The sequence below is a fragment of the Ursus americanus genome, chromosome 3, assembly GCF_024610735.1.
Source record: "Ursus americanus isolate L20-20 chromosome 3, mUrsAme1.1.p, whole genome shotgun sequence".
Lineage (NCBI taxonomy): Eukaryota > Metazoa > Chordata > Mammalia > Carnivora > Ursidae > Ursus > Ursus americanus.
The window spans coordinates 87,525,357-87,551,021 of record NC_142129.1 but is presented as its reverse complement, the minus strand read 5'-3'; the positions used below and the strand labels follow the sequence as shown (position 1 = coordinate 87,551,021).

Here is a 25,665-nt window from a genome sequence, read left to right as displayed (position 1 = left end):
GCAAACCTGTGATTTAAATCTCCGGTAGTGTAGTGATCCTCGCTGGATGACGATGAATGTCTTGGTCGTGCTATGTGGAGGGACGGGCTCACGTTGAGCTGCCCGCCCTGTTCGGTCAGGGAAGAGTCATTCCTCTGGGGTGCGGAGAACCAACGGAATCCTTGCGGTGTCTCTCGGAGGGAAAAAGAAACTCCCCGGCAGAAGTATAGCCAGAGAAGGCCACCGCAGAAAACCCCGGAGGCCGAGAAGAACCACATGAGAGAAACCACATGGAAGCCGCAGAGCCCACTCATTTCCTTTTGATGGGCAGAAATTAGGCTGTGGGACAACCACGTCATTGAGAAGTATTTATTATCTCTTTTATCACGTTTCTCATTGCATCATGCTTCAAAGGTCTAAGTCATTTAGGGAGTCATTAAATAATATTCCTGTTCCCTGCTGCCCTCTCCACCCACCACCCCCCCTCCCCAGCCAAGTTTGCACCAGTTGAGAGACGGCACAAAACCAGAGAGATGGAGAGAGAAATGCTCACTTTGTTACAGTCCGAGCTGATGGGAGAAGCAGTCGGTTAAATGTGCAGCCCCCAAGGGCTCCCCAGTATCCCCCCTCCTTTGGACATTCCCTCCGTCCTGGCCCGGCAGCAGGCAGAGCCTGTCCTCTTTGCCGGCTGGGAGGTCCACGAGAGAGGCAGGAAGGCTCAGTTTATCTCGAAAACACTCTCCTTGCTGATGACTCAGGTGTAGGGAGAGAGTGGGAGAGGCTGGAGAGGTTACATGGACTTTATTTACCCTCCAGACAGAATGAAAACGTCATCTCTTCTGTGGGACTAGGCAGAGTGGGGAATGTCCTTTCCCCTCAAGACCCCTGTGCCGTGCTTCCACAGCCCTCGGCTATGAACCCGGGACTTGTCCTGCTCCTGCCCGCCAAGTCCCCCTCTGCTGGACCAGACACCGTCCTTGGCGTCCTCGCTCTTCTGCCCTGCCCATCCCCCACCTTAGCATCCCACCTCCGTCCTCCCACCTTCGTCCTCCCTACAGGGAGAGAGAGCTGAGGCTTTCCCTCACCTCTGTGAACACTTTGTATTTATTATATGCCCCGTTCGAAGAGTACTATAAAACAGTTCCCATTTTCTAAACCTCTGCACAATTTATCCCTTTATTCCATTCATTCTGGTTTTTCCCATCCTTCATTTCAGTCTTTTTCATCTATGGTCTTGCGTATGGATGTCTTGCCTCTCCAATTAGGTTGTAAGGTTGCTGGGGACAGAATTGGTTGCTTCCGTCTGTCTTTTGTCCCCCTTCCCGGGGGCTAGGCTAATGTATAGTGCAGTGTTTCTGTGGATAGGAGGTATGTCTTAGCTTGAGCTCTCCAGAAAACAGATTCTGAGGCAGAACTCACATGGGAAGGTTTTGGGAGGAGGTACGATTCCAGAACAGCAGTGATGAGGGACTCGAGGAAGCAAGGTAAAGGAGCTACCACGCTGCTCCGAGCTTCCCGTGGGAACACAGCTAGTGAAGCTCTGTGACATACACTGTCTTGCAGACAGGTCTTCGGAAGCCATGTCCCTCACAGTAGTCTGTCATGGGAGGAAGGGCAAGGCATTGGTCTTTTGGCTCCTTCTTGTCGCCTGTCTCTCATTGTCCAAGGTTACCCCATTGGGCTTCACTTCCTGCTTCCAGGTTGTGTTACCCAGCCCTGTGGTCAGCCTGGGGGACAGCCAGATTCTCTACCCACAGCAAGGTGCTCCCTGGGAATCCTGAAGTGGTGGGAAGAGTCAGGACCCCCCCAGTCCCCGTTGAGGTGGACCGCGATGCCCGAGCTGCTGTAGCTCTTGCCACGCTAATCGTGACAGAGACTGAGCCAGAGCCATCACCCCCAGGGAGCCTGAGACTTTGGGGGGTGTTAGGAGACAAGAGGGCAGCAAGAGTTGGGACTTCATCAGAGCAAGCAGCCAGGGCAACAGTGTGGGGAGGGGCAGACAAATGTGGAGGAGCACATGAAGTGGGTCTAATATGCACCCAATAAATAGATATTAGCTTAATAACTAAATATAATAAATGTTGACTAAATCTTTATTCATTTCTGTTGGCCTCCTATGTTTCTACCTTACCAGTATTATTGGGATAGACAAAGGGGGATTTAAGAGTTAACACAAGCTAAATAAGTACTGAGGGATCAGAGTAGAGGAAGGATACAAAAAAATGAGTTCAAGGGAATTAATCAAAGAAGGCTTCCTGGAGGAGGTGAGTTTTGAGTTGTCTCTTAAGGGCTGTAATTGTGAGGATTTGTAAAGAGGAGGGAGTTATCTGTAAAGGTCAGAATCCTAGACTCTAAGCAAAATGCTAGGTTTTGGGGGAGATTTTAGACATCTGCTATGATAGTTAGCTTCATCCGTTTTTAAATAAATGCAACAACAATCTAGAAAATTGCTATCTCTACTTTGGCTCATAATCCAAATTTTGGCAAAGCATAAAGGGACCTTTTGCCTTTGAGATTAAAAAGTTAAAGTTGATGGTATCTAGTGTTGGCAAAGAAGTGGAGAAACAGTTTTCTTCTGCATTCTTGTGAGTGTTTAAATGCTCACAGCCCTCTTGGAAGTCAGCTCTGTTTTTTTCATCAAAATCTGAAATGCAAATTATTGACCTAAAAATTCCGTTTTGGGGGAACTTATACATAAATATATTCGTAAGTTATTCATTGCAATTTTGTGTTTAGTAGTTAAAGGGAGTTCAGATGAACTATCTGTCCTCAGTGGAATGGATAACAGAGATGTATCGGGCACATCGTGTTCTGTGTCTGTTACAAGAAATAGACCCTATGAACTGCTGTGGAAGAATCTCAAGACACATTGAAAATGCAGGTTGTAAAAGAGCACACATAGTATCAGCCCAGTGATATAAGAAACAACAAAGAGCAGGGGCACCTGGGTAGTGCAGTCGTTAAGCGTCTGCCTTCGGCTCAGGGCGTGATCCCGGCGTTCCGGGATCGAGTCCCACATCGGGCTCCTCGGCTAGGAGCCTGCTTCTTCCTCTCCCACTCCCCCTGCTTGTGTTCCCCTCTCTCGCTGGCTGTCTCTCTGTCACATAAATAAATGAAAAATCTTTAAAAAAAAAATAAATAAAACAACAAAGAGCAAAACTAAAAAAAAAAAAAGAAAGAAAAAAGAAAAGAAAAAAATCCCAACCTGAGGATTGGAACATTTATTCTCTTTGCTTCTGCATGTATTCTCTTGCCTAATTTAGAGGGAAAAACCCCGCAACGGTCTCATCCTTCAAATAAGAACCGAAGTTCATCTCCCAGGAAGGGTCAGAAGAAATGTTCATGTTGATGTTTAGGAATAAAGAAGAAGAAAACAGAAGGATAATTGGGAAGGAGGCCGAAGTTCTGTACCATGACATTTCACAGAACGCTTAGGACGAGGAATTCTTTTTTATGAACTGAAGAAAAACAAATGCGAACGATTTAAAAAGGCCTTTACAGGTGGAAGTGGTGGAAAGTCAGTAAGGAGTATAAAAAATCAGAATATAATAATGTAACTCATTATATAAGTAAAGATTTTTAAAAAATAGATGAATACTTAAAACAATAACTTTTTGATTGCATTGTGCAGATTAACAAGTTTTACGTGGAAAAGATGAGATTTTAGAAAACCCGTTTTGTTGTAAGCAGGACATTGCGAACGAGACATTCTTCTCCTTACTCTAACTTAAATACTGACCCCAGGTGGAACTGGTATGTAGAAAAAATCAGTTTCAAAGATCTGAGGACCCCTTTCCGCCCGGTCCCTGAGAGGGGCTCAGACGTGTGGCCCCTCCTTCCACACCTGCTATGACAGGACTCACCCCAACCCCCCCCCCCCAGGTGACTTGTTCTTTCCTTGGGCAGCTCTGCTGATTACAGAGTTCTTAGAACTCCATTGAAGTAAAATCCACCTCGGGGGGAAGGTTTACCTCTAATACACATTAGAATGAGCTTTAAAAATTGATCAAGGCCAGGTCTCCACCCTGGACCAATTAAGTCCCTGGGAATGGGGCCTAAACATCAGCTCATTTCTACACGTGCCCCAGGGCGTTGCATGTGCAGTGAGACTTGCCAACCATTCCACCCCTGGAAACCCATCAGATTTTTAAAGAGCAAACTCCCATGTTTCACCTTCATATCTTCTCCAAGAAAAGTATCCTCCAGTCTTCATGTGAGATGGCTTGTAATGGTTTAAAGGTCCATATGATGAGTATCAGCTTAGGTTGAAATCCAAGAGGGCTTTTCTTTGTAAGAAAGTTGGGTAAATACGTTTGCAGTGAAGTGAATCATATTATAAGAACCCAGACCAAAATTTGATCATGGACCATTTAGTATGTACACATGGGCTTGCATTTTTGTATCTATACTTTAATAAAGTCTATTAACGTGAATTGTAGGGTCTGCTTAGTTTCAGCAGGTGGACGAGAGCGCAACACACAGGACTACGGATTTGGGAGTTTCCCGAGTTAGAAGTCTGTGTGGTGAGCAGATTCTCGTGAGTCTGCCTGTGTTTTTTTTAAAGCATTCTGCTTTTTGTAATGATTTAAAAACCAGCCCAGGACAGTGGCAGAAATAAGCCAAAGGGGAGACACACACCTGGCTTGATTTAGTGGGAACTCAACCAAATATAGTTGTTTTTTTTTTTTTTTAAAGAAAGTAGAATAGAATATAATTTTTTCTTTTTGGTTTTGAGTTTGGTGGTGAGAACTAGGAGTTATGATAAGGATAGTGTAGAATTTCAGTTCCCTCCAGAAATCTATGCATATTATTTTATCAGGCAAGCATTCACAGTTTCTGTGATTGGTGAGGATTGGTTTTGCTTGGGGGAAATTGTGTTGAAGTTGAATTTCTCACCATCACAGGTCTCTCATAAGGGGGCACCTAGAACGATGTGTGTGTGGGGGGGGTGTGGGTGTGTTGGGGGTGGGGAGCTAAGGCACTGTGCCCTCCTCCAGAGAACACCATGTTCCTGGACCCCTAGCTGAGCACTGGGATGAAGACGGGGTGACCTGGTCCTCAGGCACGGTGCCTGGAAACTGGGGGGAGCTGAGAGATGGTGTCAGGGATGAAATGGAATTGAAGCATGCCCCAGGCACTGGACCTAAAGAGGCCAACAGTGGATGTCGGATAGATGGGGAAATTTGGGGAGGACGTGTCGAGGGGAGCCCCAGGTTTTAGTACGAGTGTAGCTGTCGCAGGCTGTTAGTAGGTGGGAGCTATGAAGGGACGCGTAGTGAGAGTGAGCTGGAAGTCGATCTTACCTTTTTCCTGTAAGGGATAGAAAATATTTCCCCCATTTCTCTTGAGGAAGAAACAAGTTCAATATGGCTTCATTTTAGCTGCAGTGGTGATAGTGGTCAGCAGTCAGGAAATCCTCCCTTATCCGCGTTCACGGTTCTTGTACTACTCTGCGCTTACCGACCCTGACCTTGCTCTTGACTTCCTGCCTGCTGTTCATGATGAGAGGGGTCGTGTCCCTCCGCGGCAGTGCCGCCGCTCTTCTCCTTTTGCACCTGGCCAGGTGTCCCACACCTGCCTCACCCTGAGCTGCTCCCCGGACATGTCGCACCTCCCGCTCCCTGACCCAGAGGCTTCATTGATCTGATTTCATTTTGCGGCACATTATGGAGGCCGCAGGTGACAGCGACGGAGAAGGGCCATGCCCCAGACAACCACAGTTCTATCCCCCCGGCCACACACCGTCATCCCAGTTAACTCAGGGAGACCATTTCTTCCTGAATGGTTCCATTTCTTTTTCTTCTAATCCCTTTGAGAGAGTGTTGAGCCTTGGAGAGGAATGAAACTCTATGCTCCATGGCTCCTTTCCAGCTGGGTCGAGTTCTAAACTGCACTCAAAGCCAATACTAATTATGTTCAAAGTTTCTTATTAATAACAGAGTAAAGACATATGTGAGTGAATATTGAATATTAATTTTCTCTAATGAAAGGGCTTGGCTATTTTATTATGGATGCGAAGCCGTCTTGGTATCTATAGATGAAGCCGTGGCACAGAGCCTCAAATGTCAGGAGGGGATGATGGTGCCCTCTGGCAGGAAGCTTCCGATTTTCTGGGACAGCTTTTCCCACATTCTTGCTAAAAGCCTGTGGGTAGCTCAATGGCTTGGCAAATAGAGCAAAACCTCCTGGATTTGAACCGCTCCCATAAAGAATCCATGATCGCTCTATGGGGCTGTAACAGGTTCATTTTTACATTTCCTGTGTTTGGCTTTTCTTAGGTAAATAAATGTTTAAACTAGTTTGTGAATTTAATGTAGTTTCGATCCACTCAAGAGAACGTTGGGCTCATAAAAAGTTATGTACACGATTTATGCTCTGCCTCAAAGAGTACTTCGTACACCGTAGGCCCTTAAAAGTTTGGTTAAGGAATTACTGCAAATTATTAAAGCCAGCCTCTGAATTTCTTTGACGGGTAGCACGTTTTTAAAAAAAGCAGATTTGGGGCGCCTGGGTGGCACAGCGGTTAAGCGTCTGCCTTCGGCTCAGGGCGTGATCCCGGCGTTATGGGATCGAGCCCCACATCAGGCTCCTCCGCTATGAGCCTGCTTCTTCCTCTCCCACTCCCCCTGCTTGTGTTCCCTCTCTCGCTGGCTATCTCTATCTCTGTTGAATAAATAAATAAAATCTTTAAAAAAAAATAAAATAAAAAAAAATAAAAAAAGCAGATTTGTTCTTGTTTATACTTGACCATGACAAAATCACTTCTTTAAAAAGATCCTTACCAATTTCATATCAATCGCATCAATTTATCAGTTATTTTTTTTTGCATTTTAAAAGTATAATTGAATCTCTTTTTTCCACTTTTTTTTATTGAAGTCTATATCATACAGCGTTCTGTTAGTTTCAGGTGTACAATATAATGATTCAACAATTCTATACAGTACTCAGTGCTTGTCAGGAAAAGCGCAGCCTTCATCCCCAGTATGTATTAGATGAATGGTTCTCCACTTCACAGTAAGAGCCTCACTCAAGACCAATTAAATCAGAATCTCAGGGGTAGGTTTTGGGCACTTGGGAGGGGGTCTTAATTTTTTTGAACAGTTTTATTGAGGTATAATTAACATACAACAAACTGCACATGTTTAAAATGGACAGTGACGGGGCGCCTGGGTGGCACAGCAGTTAAGCGTCTGCCTTCGGCTCAGGGCGTGATCCCGGCGTTGTGGGATCGAGCCCCACATCAGGCTCCTCCGCTAGGAGCCTGCTTCTTCCTCTCCCACCCCCCTGCTTGTGTTCCCTCTCTTGCTGGCTGTCTCTATCTCTGTCAAATAAATAAATAAAATCTTTAAAAACAAATAAAATGGACAGTGAGGAGTTTTGACTTGCGTATCCCCCTGAGTCACCATCCCCGTACTCAAGGCAATCACCACACCAACTCTGGATTCCTAAGTGCCAGCAGGGCTGAGAACGGACCGCAGTTCGAGGCTCAACATCACGAGCTGCTTAAGGCATATCACTTGTACTGTCTTCTCATCTAATATTTAATAATAACAACATTGATGGAAATAGTTACTTACAATTTCCCAGTCTAGCCCACTGTCTCTTTTGAGACATAATATGACCCATTAAGACAATGAGAAACGTTAGTGTTTTTTATGTCGGGCTAACAGTGCTTCCCTCAGACTCTCTCTCTGCCCGTTATCTACGCGTTATCTAGGGTTGGGGACCGTTTGTCCGTGGGTCCTGCTCTCATATGTTCATTGGAAAATTCAAGCTTTTCCCAGTAATCTGGGCTGACGTGGTGGGACAGGCTACAAGCTGCAGCTGTACAGCAAGGGGCGGGGGGCAGGGCTGTGAGGGACCCCCCGGGCACCTGGCGGGAACGTGTGCCGGAGCCGCTCTGCACAGGCACCCAGCCTGAGGTCAGCGGACCCCCAATCCCAATGAGGGAAATGGAACTTTGTAATTGAATAATGCTCTGTCTACCAATTGCGTAAGAACTTGACTGGTTGTGGCAAGCCTGGGTGGCTCAGTCGGTTAAGCACCTGGCTCTTGATTTCTGCTCAGGTCATGATTTCAGGGTTGTGAGATCGAACCCAGCATCGGGCTCTGCGGTCAGCTTGGACTCTGCTTGGGATTCTCTCTCTCCTTCTCCTTTGGCCCCTCCCCCCGCTTGTACTCTCTCTCTCTTTTTCATTTTAAAATAAATACATAGGGGCGCCTGGGTGGCACAGCGGTTAAGCATCTGCCTTCGGCTCAGGGCGTGATCCCGGTATTAAGGGATCGAGCCCCACATCAGGCTCCTCCTCTATGAGCCTGCTTCTTCCTCTCCCACTCCCCCTGCTTGTGTTCCCTCTCTCGCTGGCTGTCTCTATCTCTGTCGAATAAATAAATAAAATCTTTAAAAAAATAAAATAAATAAAATAAAATAAATACATAAATAAAACCTTTAAAAAGAGAGAGAGAACATTACTGGTTGTTTTTCAGCCATGCTAGTAAAACAGTATATCTTTAGAAAATGATGTAAAAAAGCCAAATGGAATAGCACTAATGGCCCATACTGGGAAATTGGTTAAATGAATATGATTTATTTATATGGTAGACTATTACCCAGACACCAAAATTGATTTTGTAAGATATTTAACGACTTGGGGAAATGTTCATTTTGAGTTGTTAGGTGAATAGAGCAGGTTACTAAATAATAGTTTATTATACCACTTCTGTTTTGAAAAATGTGTACACAGACACACATACATATGGAAAAAATAAAACACGCGAAAGGCGTAAAGACCAAAACATGGACAATTTTTATTTCTGGTGGTGGGAGAAAACATTCTATTTTAGTTTTTTCTTTTAATTTTTCTGTACTTTTCATATTTTGAAAAATGAGAACACTTTTTTTATCAGAAAAAATAATTGCCACTAAAAATCAGCCGCAGAAGTTTCCCCAAATAAAAAATCAGACCTGGTCTAAAACAATCCAGTCAAAACGAAGTACAAAAATAAAAATCATTAGCATTCTAGCTTCGAACCCGTGTGTTACCCAGTAGGCGCTCACTAAGTCCTTCTTGAGGGATTTGAATAATGATGGGGCCCCGCAAAATAAACAAATCCCCGCTCAAGTTGGAACTGGCTCAGTTGCTTTTCAGAGTCATCAAAGCAAATTTGTTTTGTATATTCTATTAAACCCAAGTTCGAGGTTGCAAGGCATTTGTATTACTGTTGAAGTGTGTTGGCATTTCATTTCATTTTGACTGACTCCAACTGTGATTTAGCAAGAGGCCAGGCTGATATGCAAATAAGCAGGTTTCCGTGGAGGGGCTGTTGCATTCGTTCTGGAAAACTCATTTCTGGGGAGTCTTCTCTCCAAAGTCGGGGAAGACCTGAAATGGGTCAGGAAAGTGGTTGAAGTCTGGCAGGGGCTCTCTGAGTCTGCGCGTGCGTCCCTTGCACCCAGCCCTCTGCCCCAGGCTAGCGCTCTGTCCACCGCTGTCGCCACGCATGGCTCCCCCCACCTCGCCCCTTCCCCGCCCCTCTTGGTCTCTCCTCTTTCCTCTGTCTTCATGGTTACATATGCGCTCACATCTCCCCTGGCCTAAAATCACCCCTCATCTCCGCTGCCCCCTTAGAGTTACCATTCAGTGTCACCCCTTTCTTTCACTGCCGCTGGCTCAGAGAGGTGGGCGGTACTTTCTGCCCAATCCCAGCCTGAGGTGCTTTCTCCCACCTCGGGACCCCCCTGCAATTTATTGACACTTCACAGTATACGTGTCGTTCACATGCTTCATCGGCTGCTGGGCCAGACCTGTTCCTGTCTTTGACACGTTTCTCCCTCTACCTCTGAATTCCCAGGAACACAGCAGGCCCTATGGGGACTGATTTCTAAGACTTCAGGGCATCTCTCAATTCAAGAATATGGAAAGGTTTGTAGCGGCGCTTGGCTTTTCCCATGGGACATGTTTCCACTAAGTGCCCTGTGGTTTGGTTTTTTTGTCTTTTAATATACGGATCTTCCTCGACTTACAATGTGGTTACGTCCCGATGAACCTATTGTGAATTGAAAATATCATAAGTCTAAAACGTATTGAATACACCTAAGCTACCGGACATCACAGTTTAGCCTCTGGCCCGCGTTGCTGGTGCTCAGAAGGCTTACATTAGCAGACAGTTGGGTAAAATCTAACACAGAGCCGATTTGGTCATGAAGTGTTGAGCAGCTCATGTAATTTATTGAATATAGTACTGAAAGTGACAAACAGAATGGTTACACGTGTTTGGCTTGTTGACCCCAGTGATCGCGTGGCTGGCAGAGCTGCGGCTCGCTGCCCAGCATGGCGAGAGGATCGTTCCACATACCGCTACCCCGGGAAAAGATCCAATTCAAAATTTGAAGTCCAGTGTCTATGGACTGCCTGTTGCTTTCATACCACCGTAAAGTCCAAAAATCGTACACTGAACCATCGTAAGTCAGGGACTGTACCTCGTGTCTAAAGTTAATTGGCTTTCCAACATTAACTCAAGTTTTATCTCTCAGCATCTTCCCCTCCTCGCAAAGTTTTTATTTACTTGTTTGCTCATTCTGTGACATCAGCAGAAATGTAAGAGGGATGCCATAGCAGCGAGTCAGACAGACCGCATTCAAGTCCCATCTCTGACGTGGACAGGCTCTCTGACTCCAGGATGCACATTGTGTGTCCATATGCCCATCTAGAACATCGGTATAATACGGGCCACTTTGTGGGATTATTGTAGGATTAACGGAAGCTTTGTGTAGGAACCTCTTAGCCCTTCCTCTGGGCCATGAGAGCCACCCACTGAATGCTGGAGCACACTTCCTTTCTTCCTGGCTCCCTCCTTTCATACCTGAAATCAGGTCCAGAGTCAGGAACCTGCACCAAGGTGTGGGTGCCGGGCGGCCAGCGAGCGTGCGTGTTTCCCGTTGGTGTCCTGGCACACTCAGTGAGCCTCCCGGGCTATGTCACACTCAGTGAGCCTCCCGGGCAGTCACTCTAAAATCACCAGCCACAAACATGAGGCCACGAATGCCAAGGGAGTCTTCTCTCTGCTTTGCTTAACCAGCGTGATCTAGCCAAAGAATTTGAAAGACTAGAAAATATACATTGCGAGTGTTAAATAAAGCAGCAGATGGCCTTCATGTCGGCAGCTCCCTGTGCCATCAAGTGACTCACACGCCCCTAGCCACGGCGGAGGGAGAGGGGAGCGCCACGTTGCCTTCTTTTCTTGGAACTGCCATGTTTTTCTCGTCTCTGATGCCAGTGTCTTCTCACAGGATTTGCAAGAGAAGAAAAGTCTCACTGTTCTGGAAATGCTAGAAAACGTTCCCAAACTTTCTTAGCGTCCTTCCTAGCAACAGATCCAGTGACTTCCTCCTCATTTCTTCCGGGTGGCACTGCTCTCATGGTGTTTATCACCCTTGGCCGCCTACTAGCCATGCCACGCTGGGCCATTCGTTCCCTTTCTGCGCCTTGTCCTTGCTTTTCTCTCCTAGAGGATGGGATGATGAAATCGCCCGCCGTGTAAAGTTGCTATCAAATATATGGATCAGATATATGCCCAAAGTACCCAGTATGGAATAGGCTTTTAATATATGTTGTTCTGTAGTCATTCTATGTGCATAAACAATGAATGCGCCCATGGGTTGGTGGGAGTGACGTAGACTGGGAATCCCAAAGCTCACCTCTGGAGTCCTGGCTTTGCCACTTGCTTGCTGTAATCAATGACTCATAACTCACCTAACCTTACCGAAGCTTTGTTTTTATCCGTAAGATGGCAAGAAAAATACTTATTTTTCAGTGACAAGTGAGATGACTTTTGTGAGAAATAAATCTTAAAATGCCCTACAACACAAGATGGTGTTAGGAGCTCTCATCTCTGTCTTTAAGCAGAAGCTGCCAAGTCCTAGTTGTCTTTGTGTGTCTCACACCTCCCAGGGTAGTACGTTGACCCCAGTGGATCACACAGTAATTGTTGAATGAACAGTTGAACAATTTGACACAGCTGAGAAAAAAAAGAAGCAAGCCAGGAAGGCCACCGTGTGTTCAACAGAGATGGTGGGAAATCTACATGCATGCTCACGTGCTTTTGTAGACGGGCCCATCGGGCCCTCCCTCTGAGGATTTCCAGTCTGTCTTCACACAAAGTCAGTCCTGGGAGGACCGGAAGTGTCTGGTTAGGGCAGTGAGGACGGGTTGGGTTGTTCTGGGCAGGCACACTGACCACCAGCAGAAAGTTCGGCTTCATGGTCTGACAGGAACGGTACACACAGAAAAACTGAGAACAGCAGACACGAGAACTTAAAAAGCTCTTCAGCGTGGGGCTCTTTACTATAAAGAGGGATCCCGTGAGACCTACAGAAAGCTAAATTAGACAAAGCAGTTGAGATCTTTGGGGAACAATTTCACTTTGGCATGGGCAAACCAGATGACCTAAAATGACAGATTCTGCTAATTTCCATGATTGCCTCCGGGAAGGATGGAGCTAACTTGGCCCTGTTTTTGCAATATGCTTCTCAAACATGACTTCTTGGTCTGCTGCACAGGTAATTATTCTAATGACAAAGTTCATGTTGCCAGTTATCTCAACTATGACCTAATTTTCTCTAATGATGCTGGAATCTAATTCTTCTGGGTTTGGCCGTTTCTACCAAGTTCAATGTTAAAACCTTTATGCAGCAGATGAATTGCTTGGTCATGTCAGTTTATGTAGCAATTTATAGCTTCAGGATGATTTGCAGTCAATTTGGAAAATTGGTAACTATTAATTTTAGGTAATGACCTTGACACTTAAAATACGTTTATTTTTGTTTATTAACAGTTTGGGTCTCGCTGTTTTTAATACCACTCTTTGTGAAATAGTGCCGTAGTGTTTTTGTCATGGCATGAACGTCATTGTAGACGGCATGCTTGTCTAATTTGTAGATGGCATGAAGGTAAAAGGCATAACAACTATTCTGGAAGGGCAGAATTGAGAAGTTGAGAATTTTTGGCAAGTTGGAATAATGAACTCCATTTTTATATTATTTTTTTAATTTTTTTATTTTTATTTTTTAATAATTTTTTATTATATTATGTTAGTCACCGTACAGTACATCCCCGGTTTCCGATGTAAGGCTTGATGATTCATTAGTTGCGTATAATACCCAGTGCACCATGCAATACGTGCCCTCCTTACTACCCATCACCGGTCTATCCCATTCCCCCACCCCCCTCCCCTCTGAGGCCCTCAGTTTGTTTCTCAGAGACCATAGTCTCTCATGTTTCATTCCCCCTTCTGATTACCCCCCTTTCTTTATCCCTTTCTTCTCCTACCAATCTTCCTAGTTCTTATGTCTCATCTATGAACTCCATTTTTAAAAGATGAACTATTAATGGGGTGAAAATAAAGCCTTTACTTGGTTCTAACGATACCTACAGAAAGATAAGGGAGATCTTTGTTGTCGACCTGACTCGCAGCTCTAAGAACGGCCGGTAAATGAGGTGCTGCTGTTTTAGTCCATATGTACGGCGTGTTTGGAGCTGTAGAGACCAGAGACTCAGGACCCCCTAAGGAGCAGAGACTTCCCACACAGCTTCCTTGTCTGGGAGGGTCTGGAAAGTGGGGTGTTATCAGGGGCAGGCAACTTCAGGGGTGCCTCTTCTCTCTCATGATCCCTCTTTCGGCCTTTCTGTTTCCCTCTGCATATTCTGGAGCTTCTCCTCTGCCACCTGACGTCCACTCCAAATCCCAGAGAGAGCTGGTTTGATTGATGTGGCTGATTATCATCTCTCTTCTGGGGCAGGACCCTTGCACAAAGCTACCTCCTCGTTCATCCACCAGCCTCTGTGGGACACGCCCACATCAGATGCCCACACCCGGTCCAGTCAGTGGCCACCTCTGTTCAACCACAGCTTACCCCTGCTTGTCGGAGCAGTGGGCTGGGGCTGGGAAGTTTGCATTGGAATGTGAATCTGGATAGGTCTCCAAAGGCCAGAATTGGGACCAGTGAATGAAAGCTGCAGGAAGCAGGATTCAACTTCATGCAGAGTCCCTTGAAATGGAAAAGGCCACAGGCAGATAGGTGGTTGGATACAGTGACCTTTCTAGGCCCCCTCCAATTCCCCAAATTGTGTGTTTTTATCTTTATTGCCACTCTTTTATTTCTTCCCCGAAGGGTCTAATGAAAACCATCTTTGTGCATTATTACTAAAATGAGCCACGAAGATAATTCTACGACCGTATAATTAGGGTATGCCTAAGGTGTCAGAAACAGTAGTGTTTTTGCCTTAGCTTCTTAAATAAAATACATTTCATAGGTGGGCTATTTGTAAATTGGATTTTATTATAGTCAATAACAACGCCATTTAAAGAAAGGGGATGATTTACATAATGTAAATGTAATGGGGCAACAAACTACAACAGGGACACGTCTCTAAGATGATTGAAGAAGAGCGTAAGAATGTTGGATAATTTTTTTCCCAAATGCATCGTAAATGATGTTCCAGATACTTCAGTTAGGCTTTCAAACTCAGATTCGGGATGGCCTGAGTCAGGTAGGGCAGGTTTCGCTGGTGACTCTTCAGAGAGTTGCCCAAGCAACTGAAGTCTCTGAAGTCGTGTAATTAGATCTCACCGTTCAAACTCTACTAATTTGGATGTGTGTGTGTGTGTGTGTGTGTGATGTATGTATGTGGTGTGTTTGTGTGTGTGAGGTATGTGTGTGATGTATGTGTGCGGTGTGCTAGTATGTGTGGCGTGGTGGGTTGGGTGTGTGTGTGTGTGTGTGTGTGTGTGTTGTGAAGGGAGAATAAAAATCATTCCATAAAATGTTAATCCCGTCACAAACAACAGAAATTCATATTTCATCTGAGAAAATCTGAAAGCACCAGCAAGACTCCGGGATGCCGCTGTCGCCACTTCCCAGTGGGAGACTGCGTGTCACCAAAAAAGACAGAAGCAGACACAGCGCAGCAGCCTTGCCTCCAGCATTCTGTTAACTGTCCTCCCGCTAGGAAATACCGGGTTAGGAGGGAAGCTCGCTTCGTTAAAATTCTAGTTCCCCCTTTCTGGAGACAAGACTGAGCTCACTTGGCTTCAACTTCCTCATTCATAAATTATAAATAAACTAGTATAATAGTAGTTGGGTCTGAGAATTTCGAGAGGGTGGAAGCACTTCTTCGCACAGTGTCTAGCGCCTATGAAGTGCTGTCATTTAGCTAGTAGGGTTCTTCTTACCTTTATTATTCTGGAGGGGGTGGGAGCCCGGAGAGCCTATGACATCCGTCCCTAGTCTGGGTGTGGCTCCAGGTCTTCTGTCTTCCCGGCCTGGCCGGAGAGAAACTTGGGTCCAGCCCCTGTTCAGGATCTGACATTATCTCCCCGGAAGCCTCAATTCCGTCCTCGAGGTGTTCTTTTGCTTGGACCTTGCCTATGTCACTGTACTTCTCAGAGCCTCAGTCTCCTCTTCTCAAAAATTGGGGCACTATTTAATTTTATAGGGTCTTAAACTTTGGATACTATTAATTTAAGTCATGTTTGTTTTAAGACAAACTTGAGTTATCAGGTGCAGACCGTTAGGGAGAGGCCGAATGTTGGAGCATCTTCTCTGACTTTGTGTCCTTGGGAAAAAGTGCCCGTGCTTGGGCCCCAACCCGCCTGAGATTCTGATTTCATGTCAGGGATTTATTTGGCCTGGATGGAGCCAAGCCAGTGATACTTTCTAGAAGCTCGCCCAGTGCCCGCAAGGTTGAGAAGCACTTAGCAAGCCAACGTTCAGTGCTGGGAGCAGGTCTAGCACTCCCGCCTTCCGCTCTCCTCGCTGCACTCTGACCCCAAGTTCTGGTTTAAAAGAGGTTTTCTTTTCTTTTCTTTTCTTTTCTTTTTTTTAAAGATTTTATTTATTTATTTGACAGAGATAGAGACAGCCAGCGAGAGAGGGAACACAAGCAGGGGAGTGGGAGAGGAAGAAGCAGGCTCATAGCGGACGAGCCTGATGTGGGGCTCGATCCCATAACGCCGGGATCACGCCCTGAGCCGAAGGCAGACGCTTAACGACTGCGCCACCCAGGCGCCCCTGAAAGAGGTTTTCTGAATAAACACTCTCTTCTGTGATTTTTACCCGTTCTCTTAAAAGTGAGGTATTAAGCATAGTATTCAACGCCTCTGTTAGTTGGTTTCCATTTAATGAAGGCTCGTTCCGTCTCGTTCTACCTTAACCTTATGCTTGTTTTCTTACAATGATGGGTTTAGCAACGTCCTTTATTCCCAGACGCTTTCTTTTCTCACCGCTTTGAAAGCCGCCTCCGAAATGTAATTGCTTTGCTGAGTTCCTCCCTGACATCGTCAACCTTGATCAAATACTTCGTTCTTCACTATTTGTTCTTTTCAGTCGATATTAGATTCTTCCCAGGCACGGCCCGTGTGTTGATGTGATTGTAAAGCGACCAGTATTCCCATGAAGTATTACAGGAGAATAAGATCAAGTGCCTATTTTTCCTCTTTAATTTGTGTGCACAGTTGTTTCCTGCTGTTTAGGGGTCATTCAGACTCCTATCCTACGCTAGAATGTCATTGGAATTATGTTACCTGTTTTCATTACCTGTGGCCATTAAATTGCTTAAAGTTAAGCCATTGATATTCTTAAGTACAGAAATGTGTGGTTAAAGTTAATCATGGAATTTAATATGTATTAAGTTCCCCTTGTCGATTTTAGTAGGATGGTAGAATGAAATATCAGCTTAATAGAATTAACTAACCCAAAGCAATTTACACTATTCTGTGTTTTGTGTTTTTTGTTTCCTATTCAGGAATCCTTGTGATTTTCTTCCTCAGCACCCACTACCCGTGTTTGTTGAAGACTTTGGCCAAAGCTGCTGTCAGCTGTTGGCATCATCCTGAGAAAAGGACAGCTTTCAAACATCAGGGAAACTTTCAGGAGACTCTTGGCCCCAGTGGATCTTCTGAAGGTGAGAGCGAATCAGTTCTCTTTGTCTTTAGAAATCGAAATTAGCTGTTCTGTGTTCTCAAATCTACTTCTTGGAAAAGAGTGAATAAGGGGATAGATTATTGAAAATTCTCTACAAAGAGTTGAGAGTTTTTCTTTTTTAGGAGAATTCTTTAGTAGTTGTGAAGGAACTCAAGTGGCTATTTTGATGCAACAGGAATTTATTTGAAGTTGTAGCTCTGATCTAAGATTTATTTGAACACACACACACATACACGCACCTTGAAAAATCATAACATTTCTCTTCTCAGAGGAATTTCTTATGTTTTTAGGGTTTCTGAGAGCCTTCGTATTTGCCTTACCCTGCCTTTTAGAATTGCTTTCAGGATAAAACAAAATAATATATATGAAAGCACTTTGTAAACCATGAAGTATTATTTGCATAAGTAAGAAAAACAATTGCTATTTCCAAATATTTATAATCCTCCAAAATACTCTTGTGCCTTCCAGTCTGTTTTTTTTAATAGTTTGATTCGTTTTTATTTTGATTCTGTAAACTTTGCTGGGATCTCAGGAAGCAAAGGTGATATAAGTCCTTACCTTCAAGGAATATCTGCCAAGTGCAAGAGACAGATACATAAATAGATATGACCATCCAATATGATAAAAGTGTATCGAGAGTGAAATAAAGAATGAAAAAGACATTGAATGCAGCCTGGGCCAGAGATTGTGTGTGTAAAAGTACGCTTCTTGGAGGAGGTGGCCCCCGAAATGGCCCTTGAAAGATGACTAGGAGTTGGCCTGGTGGAATGGAGTAGCGTATTGCCAGGAAGAGCCGTGGGAGAGTGGTGCGAAACCTGCACGCAGAAGTAGTAAGTTGTTCAGCGTTGCTGAACTGCAGGTATGAAGTGTGTGTGTGTGTGTGTGTGTGTGTGTGTGTGTGTGAGCACTGAGGGGATTTAAGATGGCAGTCATTGGTATTTTAGGCATGTTACCTCGGAGAGAGTGTAGAGAAACAGCTGGAGGTGAGCAAGATTAAAGGAAGATTTGTTTTGCACTGATCTGGTGAAGAGATGAGAGGGATGACAGTAGAGAAGAAGCAGTGAGGAACAGAGGAAGAGAGCTTTGAAAGAGCTGGAACGTGCTGGATTTGGTGATGGTTTGGGCATTGGAAGTGAGAAAATGTTAGGATCTGGAATTCTCAGGTTTCTGACTCTGGTGACATAAAGGGAATTTAGGGGGAAGCAGACCCTGGTCCAAAGGACTTTGAGGTACATGTGGGACATCTAAGTAGAAATGTCCACTGGGCAGCTGGAAGTGTAAGTGTGGAGGTTAGGGGAGGGTTCCAGGCTAGAAAAATTGATTTAGGAGTTATGGCAATAGTTAAAAATCTTTTTAAAATATAACTTCAAGTTTGTATTTAAGCTTTTGAAATAAGTCAGATGGAAAAAGATAAAAATAACGATTTCACTTATATGTGGAATCTAAAACACAAAACAAACCAGAAAGAGGGGCGCCTAGGTGGCTCAGCCGGTGAAGTGTCTGCCTTCAGCTCAGGTCATGATCCCAGGGTCCTGGGATCGAGTCCCGCATCTGGCTCCCTGCTCAGTGTGGAGCCTGCTTCTCCCTCTCCTCCCTGCTTGTGCTCTCTGTCACTATCTCTGTCTCTGTCTCTGTCTCTGTCTCTCTCTCAAATAAATAAAATCTTAAAAAAACCCCAAAAAAAACAAAAAACCAGGAAGAGACTCAGAGATACAGAGAACAAATTGGTGGTTGGCAGATGGGGGGATGTTGGGAGATGGGTGAAATAGGGGAAGGGGATTAAGAGGTACAAACTTCCAGTACAAAATAAATAGGAGCACCTGGGTGTCTCAGTCGGTTGAGCGTCTGACTCTTGGTTTCGGCTCAGGTCATGGAGGGTTGTGATGTTGAGCCCAATGTGGGACTCTGTGCTGGGCGTGGAGCCTGCTTGGGATTCTCTCTCCCTCTGCCCCTCCCCCCCCAGTCTCTCCCTCCTTCTCTAAAAATAAATAAATAAACAAACAAACAAACAAATAAAATACATAAGTCATGGGGATGAAAAAGTACAGCATAGGGAATACAGTTAATAATATTGTAATAATGTTTGGCGAGAGATAGTGACTGCACTTATTATGCTGAGCATTTCATACTGTATGTAACTGTTGAATCACTATGTTGTACACCTGAAACTAGTATAATATTATATGTCAGCCATACTTCAATAGAAACGTTATCTATTCATACCCTTAAAACTCAACTCACCACATTCACAATTACCATTTCATTTGTATCTGTATTTGTTGGTCTTATTTTCTTAGTCTAATAAATTAGGGGGCCCCTGGGTGGCTCAGTCGGTTGAGCCTCTGACTCTTGATATTGGCTCAGGTCATGATCTCAGGGTTGTGGGATCGAGCCCCATGTTGGGCTCTGTGCTCAGCAGGGAGTCTGCTTGAGAGTCTCTCTCGCTTTTGCTCTGCCCTTCCCCCTGCTCACGGAGTCTCTAAATAAATAAATAAATAAATAAATAAATAAATAAATATCTTTTCCTAGGACAAATGTGGGAACTTTTTTAGTTTGATGAAAGGAAACTTAAACCAGTATTTAAAACAAACAGTGAAAACCCTAAGATTTCGGAGTGACAGGCTAGTGCCATTGGTCATTTGAATTCACAGTATTTACAGAGTGATGTAGGGAACATGCTTTATTCTCCAAAGGATATTCTTTTTCTGTTTATCTCCTGGTTTCTTATCTAGTCATCACTTCCATTGCTCTGGCCAAGATTTGAGCGTTGCCCACGGGAGACCGGGGCAGGATCTTTCCTGCGTTCTCCAGGTTGCGTCAGGGTCCCTCCTTTGGGTTTCCCCAGCATCACTCAGCACGTCATGAAGGGAGCCTGTTAAAACAGAGGCCGCACTGTTTCAGAGCAGTCTACCCCAGTTAGACATTACTCAGAGCCTTCTTTGAGGGAATGTCATGGGTAGAAATTTTAAATTCAAATAATATGGACAATCGTACTATTTTGAGTGAGTTTTATTTGATTACTATGGCCTTAATTAGCTTACTGACTTTTTTGTTTCAGACCTGTCAGAAAATCACAAAATGCTCCCTTTTTACTCTTTGTAGTTCCTTTCATTGCCATCTTCCCAGAAATTTTACAGAGACATTAATCTTCACTTTCACTTTTACACAAAAGAAAATTAATTTGGAGCAAAATTAAGTAACTGACCTAATCTAATGCTAACAGCCAGAGTCAGGGCCCTGGTCTGTTGAAAGTCAGGCTGCCCCTTCCACCTACTCATTTTCTTTTATTCCTCATTTTTATTGCACTGCTGTGAGGTTACCTAGATATCTTAAAAGTAATAAGAAATTGAATTAAATCAAACTCTTCATGCCGATGGCCTGTGCCTTGGCCAGCCACTCTCCATTCAACAAACATTTTTGCTTTATTATTTTAGGCCTGATGTTTAATTTTGGTAATTGAAACTTTTTTAACATGGCTTTTGTTTTTGTTTTCTCTAAGCTGGTTCCACTACTGAAATGAAGGATCAGTAGAGACTAATCAAAACCACCCATGTTTCAGATCTACTTAAAAAAGGATAATCATCTCAACATCCATTATCCAGCCAATTTTTCCCTACTTTCATTTTTTTAAAAAAGAATTTATTTATTTATTTGAGAAAGAGAGAGACCACACAAGAGCAGGGAGGAGAAGCAGACTCCCCACTGAGTGGGGAGCCCGATGCGGGGCTCGATCCCAGGACCCTCGGATCAGGACCTGAGCCAAAAGTAGACACTTACCCAACAGAGCCACCCAGGTGCTCCCCTACTGGGTACTTTCAGTCACATCGTGTTAGGCACGTTCGCACACAGTTCAAGTACTAGCTGCACAACCCACTTTCCGGTTTTATTTCCCCTTTTTAAATAAAATATAACTTTCATACATTAAAAAAAGGACACTCATTAATTATTTTAAAACCAACTCTTTTAAGCCCAAGGTATTTCTGATTTGGTCAAACACATTGCAATACCCAATGACGTTTATGGACAGAAAATGAATTTATGGAAATGCTGAGTTGGTGTAGCTGAGAACGATGGCACGTGCTAGCGAGTTGTAGGTGGTCTCAAGGACAATGAGCTGTTCTCTGAAAGTCACAGACTGGTCAGTCATTGCTGTGAAAGCAGTGGGCTGCAAGTCGTCAGAGTGCGTGTACAGAACATGATTCACTCATCCCGAAAGCGGCCAGTAACAAAAGGAGTTTACACTCGTTGATGCAGGGCCCACGAAATAGGTCTTCCTGTTTGGGTCTCTCTCTTTTTTCGGTCTGTCTCTTCTCTGCATCTCTTTTTCTGTCTCACTCATGTTCTGTGCATGAAAGACACAGACTAACATGATGTCTCCAGAACGTGCAACCCTTGGCAGTTTGTGTTTATGGAACCGGCAGTGGAAACAGTGTATCGTGGATATGCGCGGCGGGTGCACCACCCTTCGCTGGGTAAGTGGGGGCCGGTATAGGGAGACATGGATAGTTTCGTGCTCTGCATAGCATGGCTACGTTGGGAGAACAACAGCACGAACAAGGATGGACAGATATGGGAGCCACTGAAGACAGAGAGCCCAAGATGGTAGGATGGCTAGGAAAGGGCACGCCAGCCTTTCGCCACTGTAGTTCGGCTTGGTTGTAGGGTCTTCTTCTGAGCTCTCTTACTGTGGGCAGGGTACCGAAGGCAACAGCACTGGCTGGCGGCTTTCTGCTCCGACGCCAGTGTGAGTATGCAAGTGCTATCATGCGGACGAAGCACTGGAGAGAGTTGATGTTAGCTTTGGAGTTGCCACTGAAAAGTATTTAGAGCTGGGGGGCGCCTGGGTGGCTCAGTTGGTGAAGCGTGCAAGTCATGATCAGCTCAGGTCATGATCTCAGGGCCGTGAGATCGAGCCCTGCATGGAGCTCCATGCTGGGTTTGGAGCCTGCTTTAGATTCTTTCTCCCTCTCTCTCTGCCCCTGCCCCCACCCCACTCCCGCTAGCGCACACACTGTCTCTCTCAAAATTACATAAATAAATATATAGATAGATAAATAAAAGTATTTAGAGTTTGAAATAGTGTCCAAGTATTGAAGCCCTCCTCCCACCCTGTGGTGAGAGCACAGAAGTCTGCTGGACTAGGCTTATTGGGAACCACTCCTATTAGAAAGTAGGAGCCATAGGTGAGTGGCCAGGGTGACGTTTTGAACGGGCAGTCTTCCAACAGGCTCAACTCATACTTAGCAGTAAAATGTGTTACCCTATGCCCTTCTGTAGTGTGGGATTTTAAAAAGAAAGGGGAAAGGAAATGCTGAGCCACCAACTTTTGATACACATTCAGTCCCACTAGAGAGGTCATAGACGACATCAGCAATTTGTGGGCCATTTTGGTGGAGGACAATGACGGCGGATTTCTAATCAGATAATGTTGCTGGATTTGAATTTTCACTCTTCACTGCCTTTTGTTGTTTGCGTACATTGGAAATTATTCTCGATTCAGGTTTATTATTAACTTTTTGAACTCCAGCTTCGGCTCTGATATCTTGCCGCTCACGTTACAATGAGCATGGTGACTGGAGAATTTATTTTTGCGGTCGTTAATAGAATAGCAAGGCAGCATAATATGAATTAATGACTCTTCCCATTTTCCCATCATATAAGCTGGATTCATTATCCCCTGGGATCTATTCAAATCCATATCCTCATAAACCATTCTTGCTCGTTGTCGGCTTTCTAGCTTTTTAAAAGCTTCTGCATAATGGATACATAGATAACAATAAGTGATAAATACTTTCGGTTTTAAACTTTAAAAACATTTCTGATCTCATTATAAAGAAGAACACGAAACAGAACTTCCACTTCACGATCAATAGCCAAAGTATTTGGGCTGTTTTTTTTTGTTTTTTAAGCAAGAACCATCCTGAGGCAATTATGCCTTTTTAATGCCGTTTAGAAAATAAGATTTGTGAGGAAAGATTGAGGATAAAAAAAATTATTGAGGGTGCAGAACTACGAACAGGGTTTTTTCACCCCTGATATCCTCTTTCACTTGGAGGACATGCATATTTTCATCAACCAGGACTGTTCAAATTTGGCGACATCCACTTGGGTAATAACTATGTTACTGGTATTTCAAATTATTCTCTGTCCTTTCTGTTACCCCTCTTTGCTATCAAGCTTTTCATGTTTTGTGTAGACTCACCATTTTAGTGGGTGTGTATCACATGGAGAATGTGTCACAGCAAAGGGACAGAGTCACAGAAATAGAGGAGGATTTCTCATTCCGTGCACATGAGCTCAAGCAGTATTTGTGGTCCTTTATCTCCTCTCAATCTTATTTATTTCTTCGGCATCAAAGCTATGCGATTTCTATTACTTACAAACCTGTAAATAGGTACACAGACCTGTACCCAGAGTTGGGGATCAGAAAATAGGGTAGTTGAGCTGTGATGTGCCACCCAGGTGCCGTGCTCCCTCTAGGACTGAGACTCTTTTTTCCCCCGCTTCTGGGGGTGTAGACAGCTGAGAGCTCAAGGCTGGGTCCCTCCTTGCTGGTCGTCTTTAGGCTTCGGCTACAGAGAGTTGCCTCCTTCAAGGTTATACCATCTGACCCGGGGCAGCATTGTACGCTCAATGACTGGTCAGTTTGGGGACACAAAGACCCTTGCCCCAATTCAGGACAACTCTGTAGGACCGGTAGGGTTGGCTGGGGCTTTTGTTGTGACTGTCCCACAGCCCAGCTTCTCCCCCTGCCTTGTCCTGCTTTTTTCAGGCCCAAGAGCCCTCCCCCCTCAAATCCCTGCATGGCAATCCCCATCTCCGAGTCTAGCTCTAGGGAACCCTGACCCACGGTAGCCATCCATGGGCCACGCCATGCATGCGTTTGCGTGAGTCTGTGATGATGTATCTCTATAGCCCTGTGAGAAGGTCGTAGCTCTGCAATCAGAATCGACATCTCTGACATTCTGGCCCAGGCCCTTCCTATGAAAAAGGGGGATGACCGCACCTATCTCTTAGAGTCATTGGCAGGATTTGGCAGCAAAGTATTCAGTGCCTGGATAGAGGAAACGCTCATTAAATTAGACCTTCATTGTAATTATCAGCAATTTCTGGCCAGTTGGTTACAATACAGAATGCATTCATTGTGACATTTTTATTACAACATTTGCTTTGGTAGAGAATGGAGGTTAATAAAAGATGCATCACCTGCACGTTGACATCATTCTTCCACATGGTTAGTCCCCTTTTATAACGTGTGTGGAGAAATTGGGCCAGGTTCCAAAGGGAACCTAAAGTCATTAAAGAGATGGAAAGAAAATTCTATGAGTAAAAGCAAAAGATCTGGAATTGTTTAAGATTGGGGGATTCAGGCATACGTAACTCCCTTCTGTCTTTAAGTAAATGGAGATCTTTTGAGGGGTGATATTGGACGTGTTCGCAGAGGACAGAACAAGAGAAAATGGACATAAATTAAAGGAGGAAGATAGTTGGGTTTGTATCAGGGGAATTCCTCTGCTCTTGGACAATAAGACACAGAAAGGAGCTTGTAGAATATACAGTTAAAAAAATCTTCAAAGCAAGGAAAAACATCACTCAGTCTTGAGTCGCTGAGATGCTCCCCAGAGCATTTATGAAGGGCTCTGAACTCTGTAATTCTGTGACTTCAGATTTCAGAAATGATGCTTTCTAGAAACTCAAACACATACGCTCTGTGTTGAAAATGGAAGAAGATCAGTATTTATCCACATTTGTTTTCTTTATAACTAAAATCTCTTACAGTATCTTTGAAAATGTCCATATATAGCTCATATGTGGCTTTGTGAAAATAAACCTTTTTCATTGAATAGGTGTCTTTCTGTATGTTTTAAAATCTTATAGATGTTATCATCATTTTCAATCTTATTGTATGCCATATCTTCATATTCTCTATAAAATTAAATCAAAATCTGTCCTGAGTTATTTATTTGTACCCAGTGTAAGTTCTTTGGAGACTCAGATCTTGGGAGGACATTGTTAAAATACTCCTGAGTGTGAAATCGCTCAGAAGGGCTTTCAAACAACAGCAGGAAGTCTGGAGCTTTGGAGAACAACTTTTTCAATCAATTAATTGCTCAGAGATAAGATTAAAGAGTGGATATGGGACTCGGTTTTGAAGCTAAATGCTCTTTGAAAACCTCAGTGTCAGAAGATAAGGGGAAGGCACTAAGAAGTTTCTAAATTACTCCTAAGTGTATTAGATTTTGCATTTTCTCCTTGGCGTATCTTGTCAATAGGAACAGGCAGAGACGGGATAATGGAGATTAAAGAACACTTTCTGGATTGGCAGCCAGAAAGTCTGGCTCTGGTTCGGCCTCAGCCACCAGGTGAGCTGTTCCTCTCTCGTGGAACTATGTCTACCTAGGTTTCCTTTGCATTTCTAGTTCCAGCATCCTATCTGAGATGCTTATCACACTACGGTGCCTTCTTCCGAACAGAAGACCAGACCTGAGAGCTGCTCCCGAGGGCCCTACCGCCTCTGGACCTAAAGCAGTTCTGCTTTCATTTTTTTTTAATTTTCTTAAAAAAACATATATAGGTAGATAGAGATTTTGTTTCAACTTTCACTTGATTATTAAATAGATCCACTGCTAGAAAATGGAGTTTTAAAGGTATTCTTACTGATTCCCACGTCTTCAATATTCTCCGCAATAGAGCTCATTAAAATA

The 25,665-nt window shown here is 44.2% G+C and overlaps 1 protein-coding gene across 3 annotated transcripts in view; it reads left to right on the top strand.

Moving 5' to 3' along the window:
- The window catches only part of NRCAM (neuronal cell adhesion molecule), a 278,867-nt gene that overhangs the window by 43,902 nt on the left and 209,300 nt on the right, over nt 1-25,665 (top strand). For all 3 annotated transcript variants that reach the window (XM_087861196.1, XM_087861194.1, XM_045793477.2), the window contains exon 2: nt 16,782-16,940. The gene's annotated coding sequence lies outside the window, so the exon portion shown is untranslated. The remainder of the gene's footprint in view (nt 1-16,781; nt 16,941-25,665) is intronic.